We start from the raw sequence: 22,748 nt of genomic DNA on the forward strand, positions 1-22,748 counted from the left end.
GATGGTGGTAGATTAGGAAATAGGGACAGCACCTGAATGAGGCAAAGCCCTTAATGATAATGACTAATATTGGAACTAGGTACGATCAGAATGGGTGGCCCAATCAGTCTATATAGATACAGATTAGCTACCCACTGCTGACAGACAGGTAATTTATGCAGATTCTGACACACCTCTGGCCAAGATTCGGGCTATTGGCTTAATGCATCTTTGTCAGGAATTTTTTCCCAGTCATGCCTTCTTGCTAATGTGTCTCCACAAAGATGGCAAGAGGCCCGATGATTTAATTCAAACAGAGAAAATATTTTTGTTTGAGATAATTAGTGAATGTATCTTTTCAGTGAATAGCATTCGAAATCAAAATCAAAAATATAGAAAACAACTACCAGAAATGAATATTATCAATGCTTAAAAATGGAGCTAAGCAGAAAAGATCATGTTATCATATAATTTTAACCACAGCATTTATAATTAAGTTTCATTATGAATAATTAGCTCTTCAAAGATTAAGAGTAGAATCTGCAACATGCAGTTAATATTTTTTTTAAAAAACAAATACTAGTTGCATCGAGCAAAAGCAATTTTTGGCTAAATTGGTGAATGTATTTAATTATAACACTAAATCAATTTAAGTAAAAACAAGCAATCAAGCTGAAAAACAATTGCAATTATAGTTTGATTGGAAAGTATCGTTAGAATGTATTCAGTATGGTCGAATCACTGTTGGAATTAGATAATGGAATACGCAATGGAAACAAAAATTAACCTGAATACAATATAATAAAATGTAATGTAATGTTACTTTGCTATGACAGAATAATAGCATAATTCCAGTGTACATTGAATATATATTTAATCAGTTACTAGTAGAACTGAAAAAGGCAACTGTGAACAGAGTGAAGACTACTCTGCGAGCCAATATTAGCAGATTTTTAAAAAGTCTATTACCTTTACTCATTGTGTAACACTACCACTTTTTAAGCACTGTGGAATCAAAGGTCATTTCTTTTCTTTGAGAAGGCAAGTATTGATGGTAGATTTGGAGAGAGGGCAAGTACCTGAAAAGAGGGAACACTTAATAACATTAACAAACACAAGGATCAGGATGAGAAATTGAAAGTCAGTAGTTTATTGGAAAGAGGCTGAGTCAGTTTTGCGTACAATCTCCACAATGTATTACAGTAAAGTAACAAGCTTTAGTTGAAAACCAGAAACTCCACTACCTAGAAGGACCAGTACAGTAGGCACACTAAATAGCACCCACAACAGTGTGCCATTTTGATAATTCTTTGCTTGCTTGCTTACCATTGTTTATTTCAATCTTTTCTGTCTTTGAAAAAGAATGTCCTGTATCTGGGAATGGGCAGAGAACTCATTGTTGCATAAAATCAATCACAATTCCTTTCGAGAATAAGTAGAGGTGTAGATGGTAATACTTTGACTATTGGTGTTGCATGAAAGGCAGCAACTTTATGAAAATAGCTTGCTTTGTTGCTCACAACCATACGAACATTAATTTATTAGCATGCACTACAAGTTGTGCTGGAGCATTTGAGCACAGATAGTGGATGATGAGGTGACATAGGTCACTCTCTACTTAATACATATGTTTTGAAATGATTTTCTGTAAATTGAGATTGGTTGACATACCATCCACTCTGATATACCGCAAACTGAAAGTTGTGCTCATCATGTCAACAGTAATCATGCTTCTTCTGTTGCTAGATTGTTGAACTAAAAGAAATTTAGGGAAGTAATCTATCACAAGAATGTGATTTCCCTAACTGTTGCTACTTTAATCTAAGGAGTGAATGGAATACCATGTGAATGGAAGGGCTAATATATTTGGCATGCCTCAAATGTACTTACAAGTCATTGGATATTCTAATCCATTCCTAGCTAGGGCACAGATTAAAGTGTTTAAAGATTAATTTAAATTAAATTAGAGATTCAGGTTTAAAGCACAGGCATTAATCAGCTTACTGTATTGTTTAATTTTCTTTCTGCTAAATTTATTGTAATATTTAGCAAATAGTTATGTCTTTTGATTGAGACACAACTCTAGTGTCTGGAAATTAATTGTTCGCAAAGTCTGAGATTCGTTATTCAAAAATCCGGTCAGGAGCCATTTGAGTGATTATTTTAGGATTTTTGATGGTTTGATTTTGCTGTATTTTGAATAAAGAGGTAGAAAGGCTAATTTGGTTTGGCTATCTGTCTCCAAGTCACAACAAGTGTCTCAGTTGACACTGTTAGGTTTAAAAGAGGAGCATATTTCCAGTAACATGTCAGGTGTCAAGTGATTCCCTGGTACAACGGAATATGAGATATTTAGGTCTTTGGCACAGTGGTGTTATGAGGAGCGTTCTCTTACTGACATACTGAGCATGAGATTTAATAAAACAGTTTGATCATCACCACATTCTGAAATGCTTATAGCAATTAGAAATCAGCAACAAATGCTGGCCTAGCCATTGGCACACCACACCACATGCTGGCACAAAAAAGAATGCTATTTCCCAAGAAATAAAGATCAAGTTAAAATAAAATTAGCTCAAAGATTTTTTTTTTCTTTTTGTATCTATTCAATGCTGTGCAATATTAGTATTTCATGACATATTCTCTGGCTTTTTTTCAAAAAGCAAAAATCAGTCAAGAAATTGGATCAGCTAAGGGATGATGTTCATGCTGTTTGTACCTGACCATGTGGTTATAGGCAACATGATAAATTTGTCCTGGGAACTCATTAAAATGATTCCAACATGCTGTCAGGCTACTTGTGTTGTTCATTAACTATTGTCTGTTTGGGGAATGGGAAACTAGGTATTTCTGATACCGCTTAAGGATAGCCTGTACCACTGAAAGAATCTCAGAATCACAGAATTCTTATTGCACAGAAGGAGCCCATTTACCCCATCATGCCTGCATCATCCCTTAAAATGAGCATCATTACCTACTGCCAATCTACTGTTTCTTCCCCATACTCCTGCACACTATGTTTTTCAAATAATCATCTAATGCCCTCTTAAATGCTTCAATTAAACCTCTTCCACCACATTTCCATGGAATATACTCCACACTATAACAACTCAAAGTGTGTAAAAAAGATTTCCTCACATTATCCCTGTTTCTTTACCACATTACTTTAAATCTATGCCCACTAGTTCTTTTGTTATTTTACAAGTAGGAACAGCTTCTCCTCATCAACTCTATCCAGCCTGCTCATAAATTTGAAAACCTTTATCAAATTTTCTCTCAGCCTTAAACAAAAACAGAAATTGCTGGAAAAACTCAGCAGGTCCGTCAGTATCTGTATAGAGAAAGCAGGGTTAATATTTTGGGTCCAGTGGCCTTTCTTTGAGGAAAATTGACCTAACTTCTTCAATCTATCCTCATAGATTCAGGAATGATAAACTATCCTTGTCAATCACTTCTGCTCTCTCTCCTATAATGTGGTGCCCACAACTGTACACCATAACCCCGCTGAGATCTATCAAGTATATAATACAAATTCAACATCACCTCCTTGCTGTTGTAATTTATGCCGCTATTAATAAAGCTGAGAACAGTGTATGCTTTATTAATTGCTCTCCACTTATACTGCTACCTTCAATGATCTGTTCACATATTCACTCAGGTCCCTCTGTGCCTCTTTAGAATTGTACTCCCTATTTTGTTTTGTATTCTTCCTACTAAAGTGCATCACCTCTCACTTTTCTGCATTGAACCACATCTGTCATCTACCTGCCCACTCCACCAATTTGTCAATGACCTTTCAGTGTTCTACACTGTTCCTCCTCACAGTTTACAATTCTTCTACATTTTACTTCACCAGCAAACTTCGAAATTTCCCCTGAACTGAAAATCAAAATCATTAGTGTGTATATTTTATATATATATATAAAACAGGAAAAGCAAATATCCTATTACCAATCCCTGAGGAACTTATTATCAATCTTCCCGCACAAAAAAATTAATTGACCATTACTCTGCTTCCTATCACTCAATCATTTTTCATCTACATTTGCTACTGCCCCTTTTGTATCATGACGTATAAGTTTCCTCACAAGTCTGTAGTGTGGCATTGTATCAAACACCTTCTGAAAGTCTATGTATACCACAGAAACAGCTTATTGAGACTTTCTGTTACCAGAATCCCCACAGTGTGGATCAGGCCATTTGGCTAATCAAGTACACACCAGCCCTCCAAAAAGCATCCAAGGCTACCCTAATCTGCAGCAGGTGGACCTTATTTAATGGGGCACAGTATTACAACCTTGAGACACTTTTGAGAGGTCATCCAGGCAGGTTTTCTCTCAATAGTCTCTCAAACCCCAATCAACCCATCCTCTCAACACCACCTCCACAGGTCCTACCAACTTAGCTTCCAGTGAGACCCATAAACACATTTCCAAATTCTATCCATGAACACATGCACACTTCTTTTTTGAATAGCTGGAGAACTGCCAGCCTCTGACTGTCTGGCATTCCTTGGAGGTGGGACTTCCTGATCTAGAACAACAAGAGTCTCACCTCCAGGCCATTAATGGCCAATTCTTTTCAGCAATTTCTTCCCAGATCTTTTAGCTGGAAGGAGGTTGGAGGGGAATAGTATCAGGCAGCTTGTATAATTGAGCCTTATGAGTTTGTTTTCAGATAGGGTACAGGCTAAATTTTAACATAGAAACTACATTTCTTTTTTAACAAAGTACAAAAAACAAAGTAACTTGTAAAACAAATACATAACTCATTGTAATTTTGAAAAAAAAGTCTTATGTCGTGATACATTTAATAACATAAGATTATGTATGAATAGCAATGCAATTGCTTTAAAAATCTATCTATGCTGACAAAAGTGTTGCCTCATATAAGGTATACATTGCTCAATACTAAATGAATGTGCATTTAAAGTCTGAATGCTATGTTTAGTGTTGCTTTGCATCTAAAACAAAAATTACACCAACTTAGGGCAATTAGGGTAAATTCTACAAATCATCAATATCAACCATTTTTTATAAAAAATACTCAGACCAATAGAAGTTCCATTCTGAAATAAGTATAAATTTGTTGTTAATAAAGTTCATATCCTAAAATAGAAGATAAAAGTGACTCAGTGGTTATTTATTTTCCACTACTCTTCCATCCTATTTTCCTTTATTTTTGTTTTTTTTTATTGTCATTTCATTTAACCTCCCTCTTGTTCCTTTGAAGTTCTCCATTTTCTTATGTCTTTCCTTTTATTTTCTAGTCTGGTGACAAATTCCAAGAAATGGTCCTATTGGGATCAATAAAGTCTTGTTAAAAGTGGAAATTATTATCATTTATTATCATTACCAGCTATAAGGGGGATGGGTCTGGGTGGGATGCTCTGAGGTTCAGTGTGGACTTGTTGGGCCGAAGGGCCTGTTTCCACACTGTAGGGATTCTATGATTCTATGATAAGTAAAGAATGCAAGGTGTAAATTATACTATATATCACAGTTTATTGAATAGAATGCAAGTTCATCAATCCCTCTAACAATCAACATCAGAACAACTTACAAATAATTTTCATTGCATTAGGCACGTTTTAATCAAAATGATTAATTTCACTTACACATCATACAAATATGTTCGATGTCTCCCTTACAATATTACAAAAAAAATTGTTGATGCACTGAGCAAAGTAGATAGGCATGATAGAAGGAAACAGTAGGACGTTTTGATACAGGAAAGGAGGAAGCTTATGTAGAGCTTAAGCAAAAGGTTTGGACTGCACACCTGACAAACCGCTAACAACTGAACTGGGTCTAATACAAAAGATATTTACAAGGATGGAATCAGGTCTGAGAGGTTAAAACTTTCAGGAAAGATGAAAGACTCTTTTTTTCCTAAAAAATGTGTAAATATTTGAGTTAGGATAATGAATAGGCTGCTGGCCTTTCTGAGGTCAGAAATCAGACAACACCAGGTTATAGTCCAACAGGCTTAGTTGAAATCACAAGATTTCGGAGTGTCGCCCCTTCGTCAGGTGAATTGAGAGAGAAGCACACAGGCACTGAATTTATAGGCAGAGAATCAATGGGCAGAGAGATCAAGAGATCATACAAATGGTGTGAGTGAAGTGTCAACAGGCCAAATAATAGGTCTCTGCAGGTGATCAAGAGTGTTAGACTGTGAGTAAAGTGTCACCAGCTAAATAACTAGCGAAGGGGTGACCTATAATCCAATTAAATGAAGCAGAGTTGTATTTACAAAAAAAAATGTGGTGCTGGAGACAAACAAAATGACTAGAATAACATAATATGGATAAGAGTCTAACCAAAGTAATAAGTAACCAAAACTGTACAAACTAATGAAGGTAGAGAATTCATAAAAAGTTATCAAGGTGATGGGTCAAAACAGGACAGTAAGGAAGATTTTATAGATACAGCACAGTGTGGTGGGATCACACGTAGAGTGAAATGAACCCGAGATCAGGGTTGAGGCCTTCTTCGTGGGTACGGAACTTGCCTATCAGTTTCTGTTCAGTGATTTTGCGTTGTTGTGCATCTCAAAGGCTGCCTTGGAGCACACTTAACCAAAGATTGGAAGCTGAATGTCCTTGACTGGGGAAGTGTTCCCCAACTGGGAGAGAACATCTCTGTCTTGCAATTGTTGCGCAGTGTCCATTCATCCATTGTCATAGCATCTGCATGGCCTCACCGTTATACCATGCCTTGGGGCATCCTTGTCTGCAGCGTATAAAGTAGACAATTTTGGCCGAGTCACATGAGTATCTGCCATGTATGTGGTGGGTGGTGTTGCCACGTGTGATGGTACGTCTGGCACGTCTTGCAGCGGTTGCCATGGTAGGGTATTATGGTGTTGTGTCGATGTTGTCCTGAAAGCTGGGTAGTTTGCTGCGAACAACGATCTGTTTAATGTTTGGCGGTTGTTTGAAGGTGAGAAGTGGAGGTGTGAGGATGATCATGGCGAGGTGCCCGTCATCATTGATGACGTGTTGATGGCTGTGAAGAGCATGATGTAGTTTTTCTGCTCTGGGGGAGTACTGGACGACAAAGGGTACTGTATCGATTGTATCCTGTGTCTGTCTTCTGAGGAGGTCTTTGCAGTTTTTAGCTGTGGCATGTCGGAATGGCGATCGATGAGTTGAGCATTTAGGTGTCTGTCAGGTTCCTCCTCATGTGAGCAGAACCTGTGTATGAACAGGGCTGGTCCGTAGGGGGTGTCTTCTTTAATATGTTTAGGGTGGAAGCTAGAGAATTGCAGCATCGTGAGGTTATCTGTGGGCTTGCAGTCATGCAGGTACAGATGTGTCCGTCCTTGATGGAGGTGTGTGTGTCCAAGAATGAGACTGATTCCGAAGAGTAGTCCATGGTTATGTCTGATGGTGGGATGAATATTGTTGATATTGCTGTGTAGTTGTTTCAGTGATTCCTCGCCATGAGTCCAAAGGAAGAAAATGTTATCAATGTATCGAGTGTATAGTGTTGGTTGGAGGTCTTGTGCAGCAGAGAAGTCTTGCTCAAACTTGTGCATCAAAATGTTGGCATTTGTGGTGAAAATCTGGTCCCCATGGCTGTTCCATGTCTCTGGATGAAGAACTGGTTGTCAAAGGTGAAGACGTTGTGGTTGAGGATAAAGTGGATGAGTTGTAAGATGGCATCTGGAAATTGGCAGTTGTTGGTGTTGAGTACTGAGGCTGTTGCAGCGATGCCATCATTGTGGCGATGGCTGGTGTAGAGTAGCACGGTGACATGGAATGTTCCTGATTCGACTGGTCTGTGGGTGCTGAGCTTCTGTAAGAAGTCTGCAGTTCCCTGTACAATGGGTTTCAAGATGTCTTCAACATAGCCAGTGACATTCTAACCCAGGGTCCTGTTGCATGATACGATTGGCTATCCGGGTGTGTTGGCTTTGTGTATCTTCAGAAGGCAGCAGAAGTCTTCTATGCGAGAAATACATGAGATGAGAGTGCACAGGAATCTCTTGAGGCCTGGATCAAAGGTCTTAATCAATCTGTTGAGTTAACAGGTGTGTTCTTTGGTTGGAGGGGCAGGTAGTTGTCCGTAATGTTCCAGGTTGGTCAGTTGTCAGTATGCCTCTTTGCAGGAGTCCATTCTATTCTGTACGACAATGGCTCCTCCTTTGTCTGGTGGTTTGATAACAATGTCGCTTTTGGTCTTGAGAGCACGGATGGCGTTGCGTTGCGTCTGGGTGATGTTCTGCGCTATCTTGTGAGTGCTGCTGACGACTCTGGCATTGACTGCTCCAGCATATGTGTCAAGCTGAGGGCAGCGGCCTTCTGGAGGGGTCCAATTCAACTCTTTCGTCTTTGGTCGATACACTGCAGATCTCCCTGTCGACTGTTCTAGTTCATTGGTTGTCTCATTGGGCTCGCTGCTGACATCTTGGGTTTTGTGGAAGAATTCCCAGAGCCTCATTCGCCTGATGAATTCCTCTGTGTCTGCCATGAGACCAATGAGGTAAATTTTGGTAGTGGGACAGAAATTGAGCCCTCGGCTGAGAACTTTGATTTCGTCTGGTTGAAGGATGTGGTCAGACACGTTGACGATGGAGTTCCCTGTGGTGGCATATGACTCTTATACCTTTTATGTTATTCCAGTTATTTTGTTTGTCTCCAGCATCATTATTTTTAATTTTTTTGTAATTGTCTTTCTGCCTCATTTAATTGGATTATAGGTCATCCCTTTGCTTGTTATTTAGCTGTTGACACTTTACTCACACAGTCTAACATTGTTGATCACCTGCAGAGACCTATTATTCGACCTGTCAACACTCCACTCACCCCACTTGTATGATCTTTTGATCTCTCTGCCCATTGATTCTCTGCCATAAATTCTGTGCCTGTGTGCTTCTCTCTCACTTCACCTGACAAAAGGGGCAACACTCCGAAAGCTTGTGATCTCAAATAAACCTGTTGGACTATAACCTGGTGTTGTCTGATTTCTGACCTTGTACACTCCAGTCCAATAATGGCACCTCCACATCATGGTCTTTTTCAGCCAGCTCCACCATTTAATAAGAACATTGTGGCCTCAGTGCCACAGTGATACTTCACCCTGATATCCTTCGACTCCATTGTTAGTCAAAAGAAGTCTGAGAAGTTATCAGGTTGAGGACCATATGATTATCTGTCCTACTGCCACACCCTGACTGGTTATGACCTCGTGGATTCACCCTTCCTTCACCATGGGGGTTTTCAGGGCACCAGTGTGCTCTATGGCGTTGACCTGTCTGAACCAGAAGGTGGTGGGTTCAAGTCCCACCTCAGAGTTTGCAATGTATAAACTCGCTTGCTGCTTCAGTTCAATGCTAAGTTGCACAGACAAAGGTGCTTTTTTGGGATGTGAATTTGGACCATGATCCCATCTACCTTCTTGTGTGAAAGATGCCATAGCACTATTTTGAAAAAGAGCCGATGTCCAGGATACCATCGAGCACCAGGAACATAAAACTAGATCACTGGTCATTGTCACATTGCCATTTGTGGGATCTTGTGCACACAAGTCGGCTGCAATGTTTTTCTGACATTGCAGTGATGATGGACACATTTCATGCTTCTTTCAGCTGGAATATGTACTGGCGATAGCGTATTTGTTATGTTACTGGGAGAGGAATCTTGAAGTCTGGACAAATGATTCAGCAGCATGCCACTTGAAATATATAAAATGTTTAGAGGACTTGATGGAGTAGATGTGGACAAGTTGTTTCCTCCTGTGGGAGAGTCTAGCATCAAACAGCATAATCTCAGAGTAAGCGGTCACATATTTAAGAGAGCGATTAGGAGGAATTTCTTCTCACAGAGGTGATGAATCCGTACAATTCTTTACCGCAAAGGATTGTTGAAGTCATTAAGTATATTCAATGCTGAGATAGATTTTTAATCAGTGAGGAAATCAAGAGTTGTGGGGAAAAGGCAGCAGAGAAGAGTTGAAGGTTATGAGATTAGCCGTGATCTCACTGAATGGAGGAGCAGACTCGAAGGACTGAATGGCCTACTACTGTTCCTACTTATTATGATCCTAGTCTGAAAGCGTTTGAAAGAGTTTTAAAATAACTGCACAGAGGCCAATATCTCACCTCCAAGTTTCCCTTTATTTATATGTGCACAGTACACTGGCTGCGACAAGCCAGCTCAGAGTCAATCCCTGAAGTGAGGACATTCTGAATCACCTGTTTCTATCTGTCAGCCAGGGATTCCTGATTGGCCCAGGTTAACAACCTCAACCAAGGATTTCATAATCAATGGATCCACCTGGCTCCAATCACTACATCCTTCCCCTCACGCAAACTCCAGGGATGTCAGCCTGGTCCTTCTCAGGTAGTTTTTCCTACGACATTTTTGACCCAGGTCTGGTTCCTCTCATTCAGACGTTGATATGGGTGGTGTGTTCTGGACTGCAGCCCGTCTCTTGCATCCGAAGTGACTCTGGAGAGTCTCCTTTGCTTCTTCCTGCGGTAATGGTATCGAGGCTGCGTCCCTCTCAGACTCTGAGGTTCCCTCGACACTAGACAGACGGGGTTGAACCCATGGTTTCTGACAGGCCTTCTGGCTGTTTTGAAGAATCAGGTATCCCGTCACCAAGTCACTCCTCATTTATACGTGCACCGTACACTGGCTGTGACTAGCCAGCTCGGAGTCAATCCCTGAACTGAGGACAATCTGAATCCCCTGTTTATATCTGTCAGCCAGGTCTACCTGATTGGCCTAGGTTAACAACCTCAATCAGAGATCTCATAGTCAATAACATCCGCCAAGTTACAATCTCTCTAAGAAAAATAAACATCATTTCTGGTAGAGTCCCAGACGGGGGATAGAAATATAAGAAAACCACCAGTAAAGTATCCAATAAAGTATTCAATGAGAAGCATTCTTTTCTGGGGAGTGTAACTTGGTACTTCATTGGGTGGTTAAGGCAAGTGACATAGATGCATTGAAAGAAAACAAATACATAAGTGAGAGAATGAGGCGATGTAAGGTAGAAGGACGCGAACTTCTTCCCATTTTTCCAGGCAGCCTTCCAATGGGATTTTGGGCGAAACTTCTTCAGTGCCAGAAAACGCAGAAATACCAGCAAAGAGAACCCTTGTAAAAGCTTTCATTCCTTTTTGATAACGCAAGCTGCTGCATTCTACTAAGTTACGAGATTAAATGTCCAAAGCTTCTCAGTATATTTGTGTGAATACCTGAGTGAATGTTAGGTATAAAGGCAAGTAGGATAGAATGCATGAGTGGTTAACGGAGCTGGGTGGGGAGATAAATGGGTGAATGGCAGCTGACAACTGAGTAAAGTGACAGGTGACTGATAAGAGACTGGATATGATAGTGAGGTTATGTCAGAGAGGCATTCGGGGGCATGGGGTGGATAGTTAGTGGACTGAGGTGAGAGTTGGGGGTCAGTTCTGTAGTTGTCTAGCAGTTAGACTAGGAATTTTATGTTTCCACATTTCCAGAGTAACTATTCAACTGAGTAAATCAGAAGTGTCCAAAGTCATCAACCCTAATCCAGAGCAGTGGAATTGTCACCTGAAGTTCAAACTTCCTGGAGTCAGTCCATTAGGACTTCCATGGGGTCCTGATGCACTGCTCGAGTCACACTTCTGGTCTCCAATGATACAGGGACTGGAAAATTCTGGCAAATTATGAAAACCATTGCATCTCACAGAAATATAGCTATTGGGTTTACATAATTTGTTTATATATTTCTGGTTATGTGTTAATTACTGGCTCATCTCTCATTTGTGTGTGGGCTGTGTTAAAGAGAAAGCTAGCACTGTCTCCAAATCTGAAGTAGGGGATTATACAACTAAAGGAACATAAAAACTGTGAAAGGCAAGAACCAGAAAAGAGTTTTCAATTATGCAGTTTTCCTAGTATTTTGGAGCTAAACATAAATAAGTATATTATGTCATTTTATTTACTTGATCCCAAGCAGCAAATCTAACTCTTGTACTCTCTGTAATGTTTCAACAAATTTTGCACATATCAATCATATAACAATCATTAGGTCAGAAGTGGGGATAATATCTGATAATTGTCCAATGTTCAGCACCATTCACCACTCCTCAGATACTGACACAGCTCACATCTATATGCAGCATTAGCTGGACAACATCCAGGTTTAGTCGAAGTAGCACTTAACAATCATATCACACAAGTGTCATCACCAGCAAGAAAGAATCGAACCGCTGGTCATGACATTTGATGGCATTGTCATTATTGAATTCCCATTTTCAACTTTACTGACAGAGTTCATATATTTTCGCTTCCTAGCCGATTGCTCTTACTGATCATTGCTTGCTAATGGAATCTGTAACTGCCAAAGGTACCTACTCTTAAAGCTCTCCAGATCACTCTGCTTCTTCTACACCTCTTACGATATCTGAAATAACATCTGGAGTGTTGTTTCTTTTTTGTGGTCTTTCTACAAGTTCCTGTTGGTTGCTTGGTTGCTAATGAACACCTGTATGAGAATTTCTTAAAGTGGCAAAATCTTTAAAACTGTAAACTCATTTTGTGTTCCGGAAATTTGTTTGCCTGGGTCCATTGGATTGGATTATAACTTGTGATTTTAACAATGATACACACCACTGATCACCATGTGGAGTTTGTGCATAGGTGGATGCTGCCACCATTCCTTTTGCCTTAATTGGGACTCTTTAGTGTCCAGTAGTAAATTAACAACCACTAATAATCCACAAAAAGAAATGGCATGTCTTAATAGATATAGTTTACAATATGAGAGCAATGCAGTACAAGTTACTTTCACTACATACACATTGGAGATACGGTTGGCCCATCTATCCTCTTTGAGATCAAAACCATTCTCCTGACTTGTATTGTATCATCAGATGAGATGCAGATTAAGCCAGACACCAACATTAACTATTTCAGATCTATGCAACAGTAATATAACAAAAAAAAACTTACTTTACTGAGCAATTGCTTGAGTAAAAAATGGTACATTTATTGAATATGTTGCAAACATCAGTAGAATTTCATCATTACAACTGTAAAACTGTTCCCTTATTCTGAAATTGTGATGATTTTTTTCATTCTTTTTCAAATTACATGAAGATAATTGTTTTACAAAAGTGATGGAAGAGGTCATTGATAGTTCTATCAAGCAGCATATGTTCAGCAATAATGTATTCACTAATGCTCACTTAGATCTACCAGGGCCACTCAGCTCCTGACCTCATTACAGCCTTGATCCAAACATGGGCAAAGGAGCTGAATTCCAGGGGGAAGGTGAGAACAACTGCTCTTGACATGAAGGCAATATTCAATTAAGAATAGCATCAAGGAACTCTAGCAAAACTGAAATCAATGGGAATCAGGAAAAATCTCTCCACTGTTTGGAGTCATACCTAGCTATTAGGAGAATTATTATGATTGTTGAGAGTCAGTCATCGCAGTCCCAGGATATCGGTGCAGGAGTTATTCAGCATAATGTTCTGGTCCCTGCCACTTCCAGCTTCATCATAAGATCAAAAGCAGGGATGTTTGTTAATGGTTACACAATATTTAGCACCATTTGTGATTCCTCAATTGCTGAAGTAACAAAACCTAGACAACATTCAGGCTTGAACTGATAAGCTGCAAGTAACATTCATGCCACACATATGCCTGGCAATGACCATCTCCAACAAGACAGCGTCTGACCATCTGACCATCATTTGCATTACCATCACTGACTTCCCCCACTATCAATATCCAGGGGCTACCACTGACCACATACTGAACTGGACTAACTCCACAAATCTAGTGACTAGAACAGCAGATCAGAGGCTAGGAATTCTACAGTAAGTAACTTACCTCCTAACTCCTCAAACCAAGTCTACCATCAACAAGACAAAAGTCAGGAGTGTTCTGGAATACTCCTCAATTGCCTGGATGAGGGCAGCTCCAACATCATTCACAAAGCGTGAGACCATCCAGAACAAGCATCCCTTTTGCTTAACATCCCCTTCACCACTTTCAACATTCATTGCCTCTACTAATGTCATACAGTGGTAGTAGTGTGTAACCATCTACAAGATGAACTGAAGCAATTCACCCAGGATCCTTTGATAGCACCTTCTAAACCTTCAACTTCTATCACCTAGAACAATAAAAGTAGTATATGCATAGGACCACCTCCACCTACAAGTTTACCTCCAAGCAACATGCTATCATGATTTTGATCTATGTCACTGTTTTTTTCACTGTTGCTTGGTCAAAATCCTGGAACTCCCTTCCAAACAGGTCTGTAACTGTACCTACACCCCATGGACTGCAGCAGTTCAAAATAGTAGGGACAAAGGATTAAATATGGATCGATGTGGTATATTAAACAATAGGGATAAGGTAAGGAAGGAAAATAGTTATATATAAAATGAGGGTAACAGAATTGCAGGAATGGACACAGAGGAAAAAAAACCTAGGAATGCACCAACAATTAAGATGCAATGATACAAAGATAAAAAGGTGAATGTTATTCAGTATTGCATGTAAGGTAGCCATACTGGGAGGTATGTAAATTCATGCTTAATTAACTGTACGTATGCTTTTTATTCTGAGAAATCTAAAACACCTAGTCTTTGTCGAAAATTGGTTATATTATTAGCAGAAAAACTCAGACTGTCAACAATCTTTCAGTTTGCTTTCCAAATTAGTTAAACCTGGGAAGAGATGAAGTTGTAATATGGAGTTGGGACTTTGCTGACAAGTGCCTTGGTTCCTTCTCAGTGATTGATGTTCATGGCAATCAGATGTTGCACTTCTCACTTAATTTTGACACCTAAAGTAATTAGGGATCTTGAAGTAATTTAGAAAAAAAAATTTAATGTTGAAAATGATGCAGTTCATGAAAATGCAACTTGGATACTGTAATGAAATGAATTCCAGTAGAGGTTAGTAAAGTGCATAATTGTGGCAAGTAAGTTGGAAAGGCTAAAAGAAGTCCACAGCACAGGACTCAGATGGCCAAATGCACAGCCAGCAACAGTACAATAAATGAGGTGGAGAATGTGTATTTAGTTTAACCATTTGTTTGGATGCCCGTTTTTGTGGTCTAGTAAAAATGTCAAAGAAATATGAGGTAATTGTTTTGTTTAAATAATTCACAAGCAGTATCTGCATAATTTTGTTTTCTGAGGGAAATTTTAGGAAATTCCTAACTATATCATGGCTAAATTTGTGCAGCCAAATAAATCCCTGATGCAAAGTCAGAAAAATTATCTTCATAAAATATAAGCACTTTCACTTCAAAAACTAACCAAAAATATTATAGAAAATATTATTGAGTGTAAAAGGAGAGATAGAAGTTAATTAAACATAAAAAAGAGCAAGTTTTTTCATATTGTTTTATGTTTCTGAGATCTCAATGAGGAAAACCAAACTAAAGGATAATAAAATGTTCATTGAATGCCAGAAAGATTTTGACAAGTTTTGACAAATTGTGCTACATCATCTTAGATACAATTAGCAAGTCAAGTTTAACATATCTTACTTGAAACAAGTCAAGTTGGTTGAACAAGTTTCTGATGAAGGGTCTAGGCCCGAAACGTCAGCCTCTCTGCTCCTATGATGCTGCTTGGCCTGCTGTGTTCATCCAGCCCTGCACCTTGTTGTCTTTGAAACCAAATTACTTTTCTCTAGTCAGCCCACACTGACCAAATAATTTTTAAACTCAAGTAGAGTACAGAAATTAGCATTTGCAAAATATCTACACAACTTACAGGTCTAAACAGTAAGTCTTAGAAATGCAGCCAGATTTTTTTTGTAATTCGTAATATCATTTGTTTATTTTGTAGAGATTGTCATGGTTTTCTATGAAGATTGCTATTTGTGTAAATGGATATACTTTTGGAAGGGAATTTAAGTTTCCTCTGACTGGTGAATATTGTTCATACAACAATTACAATAAAACTGGTTCATATTCCATACTTTTAGTGTCCCACAATTATCATAACCACTATGATTTTGATGTAAGTTATGGCCAAATTATAAATAGGACACCAAAGTTACTTTAATAAACTACTATTGGGGTGTAAACCAAGAAAACTTCACACAGAAGAAGTTGTCAAACCAGAGAAAAGGCCTTTCCAAGGTGGTTTAAAAGAAAATGTCTCATGCTGTGCCAGAAGGTCTAGCAGTTCTCCTGAACTACCCACAAGGACATTTAGGTTGCTGCCAATGCCCACATTCATAACACCTTTCTTGACCCTTTCATGACTTACCATCATATTGCCAAATATTTTGTTTGCTGAAACCCAGGTAACTATCTTTGGACACGTACACATGCTGTAACCTTTAAATATGGCTCTGCCATTATTGAACCATTTTCCCACTGCATCTCCTGAACTGTTAAACATTAACGGCTCAGCAAAACCTTCTACGATTGGGTTTTCTCATCGCTGAAACATTTGTTGTAGCAACAAATGAAGTAAATGTTATCTGTGTGTTCCTTTGTTAGTATTGACCGGGAGATCTACTGTAAGACTGAACAGGGAGGGAGGGGTGAAATGTGTCTTGATTAATAATGGAAAACAGGCCATAATGCACTCTCAAATTTTCTTTTCAATTGAAGTCAATCATAAAAAAAATTCAGAGGATGTGTGCTGCGTGCTAATTTCACCACTTCCTTGCCAAAAATTCTAACAACTCAAATATTATTCCTGTTCAGTTATGACTTTTGGGGAAACAAGTACTGCTTCTGCTCTCTAAAGAAACGAAATCTCTTTGTGAAAACAATTTTACCAATATCTGTCAAAAGGAGATGTTCGCATGAATCCCTGAACAAATGGGATAGTCAGAGCTTCACGTGGGAACAAACAATGTCACAAATGAGCCAGTTGTAAGGACATGGTTAACATTAGTTCTTGAATGCTAGCCGTGTTTCCACACATTCAGACATAGAAACGTATGGTGCAAACAGGTATGAAAGGTATCATCTGTAATATTTTGATCAGCTGTCATTGTTTGATGGAGATTCATAACCATCTGCAATGCAGAAAACTTCAAATCAACCTCTTAGGTCACTCAACTAAACAAGGCGCAAATATGAAATCAGCCAAAAGGTTAAAAATCAGAAAATAATTTTCTTGGTCAAATAAGAATTAAGAATGGATTATTGTAATATGCGGCATCTTATTAAATAACTCACGATGCATAATTTAACATTAATTAAATTAATCAATTCCAAACAAGGACTTGCATCAATTTCACCGTCATGGAAACTGTGCTTTTCCTGCTGATGGTCTAGAGAAGTATTTAATCCAGAATTTTTGCTTACCAATACCTTTGTGCTCAGAAAGGGGCCAAACAACATTGTTTTAACAGCACATGGTGCAGCTAGTATTCAGTTTTTAAAAACAGTTTATCCCTTCTAAAAGGAAAACAGCAAATTTAAAACATGAAATCTGAAACACCAGGGCCTAGAGTGGTTCCAAAATGGCAGATGTAGCACTCAAGCTATTCATAATACAGATGGGCAGGAGGAGAGATATCATGGTTCCACAGGAGCCAAGAGGTCTCAGGGAGAAGGAATAGATGAATAGGAGGTTACTTCCAGGCATCTGTCTTGAAGACACGACAGGGTTTTCATGAGAAGTCTATTGATCAATCTCGGGCAGTACATTTTCATATATTTTCCGTCTACTACATCACCAACCTGTGATGCTTCTCAATGCACTACACCTCATCACACAGCTAGCAGCTGTCCCTGGAAGTCAGGGATTACCTCTAAATGAAGATATTCTCATCACCCTCTCATACCTATCAATGCTGTCTTCCTCACATCCACCTCTCACTGTCTCCAAATACCTCCAGCTATTTAACTATGGCATTCATAACACACTAACATTGTCTACACAACTGTTGGCATTTTGTTCTATCCATTTCAGGGTGTCACGCAATGCAAGACAGCAGATCAGAGACAGAGAGGGACAAAACTCTCTGCATCACCTCAGATCTACAGACGAGTTGGATCTCAGCACTATGGAGCTGACTGTGATGAAGCCCTTGAAGTCTGACATCATGAAAAGCATTGATGCTGATGGTGTGGCTCCTGCTTTATTTCTCTTCTACTAACATCAGCTCAGGTTTAGGCACTGTATTTACCTTTGTATCTATTATAGATTTGGGATAAGCACATGGTGAGTCATCAGAGGCTGCAACCAAACCAGTAAAAAGGACGGCTTATTTATCCATTCGCCAGACAGCAAGAAGTGTTCTGCTGTGGAGCGTTCAAATGAGTATTCAATCTGTTAGTACACAAGAGAATACTGATAGGCATACACACCAATATTCTGAGTGTATTGACTGGCCAGATGGAGGCCTCCTGTCACTGTCAAGGAACATGGAGAAATCCAACTTGAAATTGGCAGAACTTTTGTCCTTCCAACAGATTTTACCATCCTCCTGTCATTCTGCAAACACAGAGATACTGCCACTGCTGTCCCCTTACCTGTTGAAGTTATTACGTGGAAAGGTCGTCTGCTGTTCTGACTTACCACAAGGGATGTAGCAACACCCTCCAGTAACCCACAAACTCACCGCAGCACCTTCAAAAGCACTCCAGACCAATTTCTGACACACTGTGGTGACAAATGTTCTTAAAAATGACCTTACCTACAATTCAGGTGCTTGGCCCTTAAAAAAGGTTATTTCAGGTCCCAGCGGGCAGCTTAAATAAACGTGTTGTTTGAAGAATGATATCTACATTAGTTGCCTGGACATTCATGGTTAAAATTATGTACCTTGACATTATGCCATTTGATTGAGCGATGTAACGCTAAGATAACATTCCTTCACAGCCTTCCAGACTACATTACAGACGTCCATCTCCAGAGGGATTTCTCATCTTCACCATTCATTATGGATTCAGCAATAGTTAGAAACGTTCACAGCTTTGGTGCTTGCCTTCAAGGCTTTGAATCTGATAAATAGATTTCTGTACGTAGTGTTAAAAAAAATCAAATTAAAGGCAAGCAAAGCTAAAGTGAAGCACAGTCATAGAGGTAAGAGTACAAACCACAAAGCTTACAACCTCCATAGCATTTATTAATATTTTATTATAAAATGTACATCCTTAGGGGCATTGCAAGCTAGTAAAGCACAGAGTAGAATCAGCGCATTAAGAGCTCAGAGGGTGTATATTTTTAGTGTTTGAAGCGATTTCAGAAACATAACCAGCACAATATCAATATCCCTGAAGTCTATCTGTTCAGCAGTGATTTTTTCTGTTGGCAGTGCTGTATTATTCACAGAAAGCATATAGAAATGTTGACCTTGGTCAACATGCTGAAGTGAAACCAACTTAACAGGAGAGCAGGACCACTGAAGCAAAAAGATCCCTGGAGCTTGGTGGCATTGATGAAAGAAATCTTCAACTTCTTCAGTGTTTCTTGAAGGGCTAGTCTCAAGGTTGTTTAACCCATACTTATGACTCAAAACACCACTGAAAGAAGTAAATAATAAAGTAGAAATTTGTATAGCGATGTTATCAACTATTGGATATCTCAAAACACTTTGCAGCCAACAGAATACTCTTGTAGAGTAGTCTGTATTGTAACATAGGAGATGTGGTAAAAGAGCTGGGCACCATTGTGTTTTGAGCCTTGGAGATAAGCAGAGATGATATGAAGTTTTATTCAATGCTTTAAAATGTCTGTTCTTCTGCTTCCAACTGTTCATCTACATTTTGTCTTCTTTTCTCAGATCCCACACCCAGGCTTAATTAAACACACACAGCAAGCAATCAACAGACATACATAATCAAATGCTGAACAAAAGAGCATTACTTGTTTCACACTTGTCACACTAACACCCTATTTTTAAATTAAACCATCCTAAGCAACATACATATACACATTGCATCATTTCTTAGAGTTTAGCCTGTCCATTTTCTCCAAATACAGAAGTAGCCTTTTAGATACAAAGCTCTCTGATGATGGTGCTAAGAGCTATTAACTGGAAATTGTGTGTTTGTGTGATCAAATTAATGAGGTAGATAACTTACATCAATGTTTCTCAACATAGAATTGGCCCTTCAGTCCAACTCGTCCATACTGACCAGTTTTCCTAAACAGAACTAGTCCCATTTGCCTGTACTTAGCCCATATATCTCTAAACCATTTCTATCTATGTCTTTTAAATGTTGTAATTGTACTCGCCTCTGTCATTTCCTCTGGCTGTTCGTTCCATATACACACCATCCTCTGAGTGAAAAGGTTGCCCCTCAGGACCCTTTTAAATCATTTCTCGCTCACCTTCAACCTAGTTTTGGACTCCCTACTCGAGGGAAAAGACCTTGGCTATTCACCTTAACTACACCCTTCACGATTTTATAAAACTCTATAAAGTCACCCCACAGCCTCCTACACTCCAGGGAGAAAAGTCTCAGCCTATACAGCCTCTCCTTAAAACTAAAATGTTCTAGCCTCAACAACATCCTTCAAAATCTTTTTTGCACCCTTACCAGTTTAATAACATCATTCCTATAGCAGGACCGACCAGAATTGTATGCAATACTCCAAAAGTGCCCTTACCAATGTCTTGAACATATGTCACTACTCATACTCAATGCTCTGACTAATGAAGGCAAGTGTGCCAAATGCCTGCTTCACCAACCTGTGCACTTGTGACACCACTTTTGAGCAACTATGTACCTGCATTTCTAAGTCTCTCTGTTCAACAGTACTTCCCAGGGCCCTACCATTAATTATATAAATTCCTGCCCTGGTTTGAGTTAGCAAAATGCAACAATTCACATTTATTTGAATTAAACTTCAGTGTCATCCTTTGGCCCACTGGTCCAGTTGATCAAGATCCCATTGTACTCTTAGATAATCTTCTTCACTGTCCACTACATCACCAGTTTTGGTGTCATCTGCAAATTTACTAACCATGCCTGCTATATTCTTACCTAAATTGTTATATAAATGAAGAGAAACAATGGACCCAACCCCGAACCTTGCAGCCCAACACTTAAGGCCTTAAGTCTAAAAAAACAACTTTCTACCACCATTCTCTGACTCCTACCATGCAGTTAATTTTGTATCCAATTGGCTAGCTCTCTCTGGATCCCATGTGATCTATCCTTGATAACCAGTTGAACATGTGGAACATTGTCAAAGGCCTTGCTAAAATCAATGTAGACAACATCTACTGCTTTGCCTTCTATCTTTTTGGTCACCTCTTCCAAAAACTCAACCAAATTTGTGAAACACAATTTCCCACACACAAAGTGATGCTGACTATCTCTAATCAGTCCTTGCCTTTTCAAATGCATGTAGATCCTGTCTCTCAGAGTCCCCTCCAACAACTTATCCAACACTATCATTTGGCTTGCCAGTCTGTAGTTTCCTGACTTTTTCTTGCAGTTTTTCTTAAATAATGGTACAATATTAGCCACTCTCCAATCTTCCAGCACCTTACCCATGGCTGTCGATGATTCAAATTTCTCTGCTAGGGGCCCAGCAAAATCTTCCCTAACTTCCTAGGATACACTTGAGCAGAGTCCAATTCATCCATGCTGACCAGATATCCTAACATAATCTAGTCTCATTTATCAGCATTTCACATGGCTAACCCACCTAGCCTACACATCCCTGGACACTATGGGCAATTTAGCATGGCCAATCCACCTAACCTCTTTGGGACTGTGGGGGAGGAAATCAGAGCACCTGGAAGAGCCCACGCAGACACGGGGAGAATATGCAAACTCCACACAGATAGTCGCCCGAAGATGGATTCAAACATGGGTCGCTAGTGCTGTGAGGCAGCAGTATTAACCAAATATTCTTGCTACTATTTCTTGGGAATTGAACTGTTTAATACATGGCTTAGATTTTACTGCAGTGTAGTTAACAGCTATCACTGTTATTATGGAATACGTTGAATAGCAATATCTGAAATGGGTTTCAGTGTTGACAACTGAATACAACTGATAGTCACTTCAGTACCTGCAGGTTGATGTTGGATGAGGACAGGATTGTTTTGACATTCCTCATCATTGAATAGTTGAATGGCTTCGTAGCTTGCTGAATGGAGGGCCCAAGTATCAGGCTGATGCAGCCACCAGGAAGCCAAACATGGGTTTTCAGAGGGACAGCAGTGGTTTATCATGTTTGCGATAGTGGGCCTCCCTACTTCAGCTTCAGTTTGGGAGCACTTTACCTTTAAGTAATATTTATGGGGAACCTCAAACAGCTTCATGCGTGTCCTGCTGGGAGTCCATACGGCACAGTGCTAGCTGGACCTGCCTATTCAAAATTGGCAAAATAAGAAACATATCAGGCTGAGAGACTGCTTGTCATCGCAATTTGACCACTGTGAAAGCTTCTGTTGTCATTCAGATCAGTTGCATTACTGCCCTTACCAACTTGGTATGCTGCACAGGTTGTGTCAATAGTAGCTGGATGTAGGGTGCCTGTGATTTTGGTAACCCAAATCATACAGTCTTTTATAATGTAATAAACTCTGCTCTGCCACATGATACTTCATCCTGTATTTATCTATTTCATAAGAACATTGTTGAACTTAAGAAACTAACCACATTATTAACTGTTGTCAAAGAAAATCCAGAAAATAAAGCAAGCTAAAGGCTGTCACGGAAAATATTTGTACGTTGCTTATGCAACAAGAATGAATAATGAATTAAAAATTTGCTACTACAACAATAAAAGATGCCACTTTGCAGGTGTGTAACAACAAAGGAAAACAAGGCAACAAACCAAAGAAAGTACAGTCAATG

Source organism: Rhincodon typus, chromosome 8 (assembly GCF_021869965.1).
Source record: "Rhincodon typus isolate 14 chromosome 8, sRhiTyp1.1, whole genome shotgun sequence".
NCBI lineage: Eukaryota > Metazoa > Chordata > Chondrichthyes > Orectolobiformes > Rhincodontidae > Rhincodon > Rhincodon typus.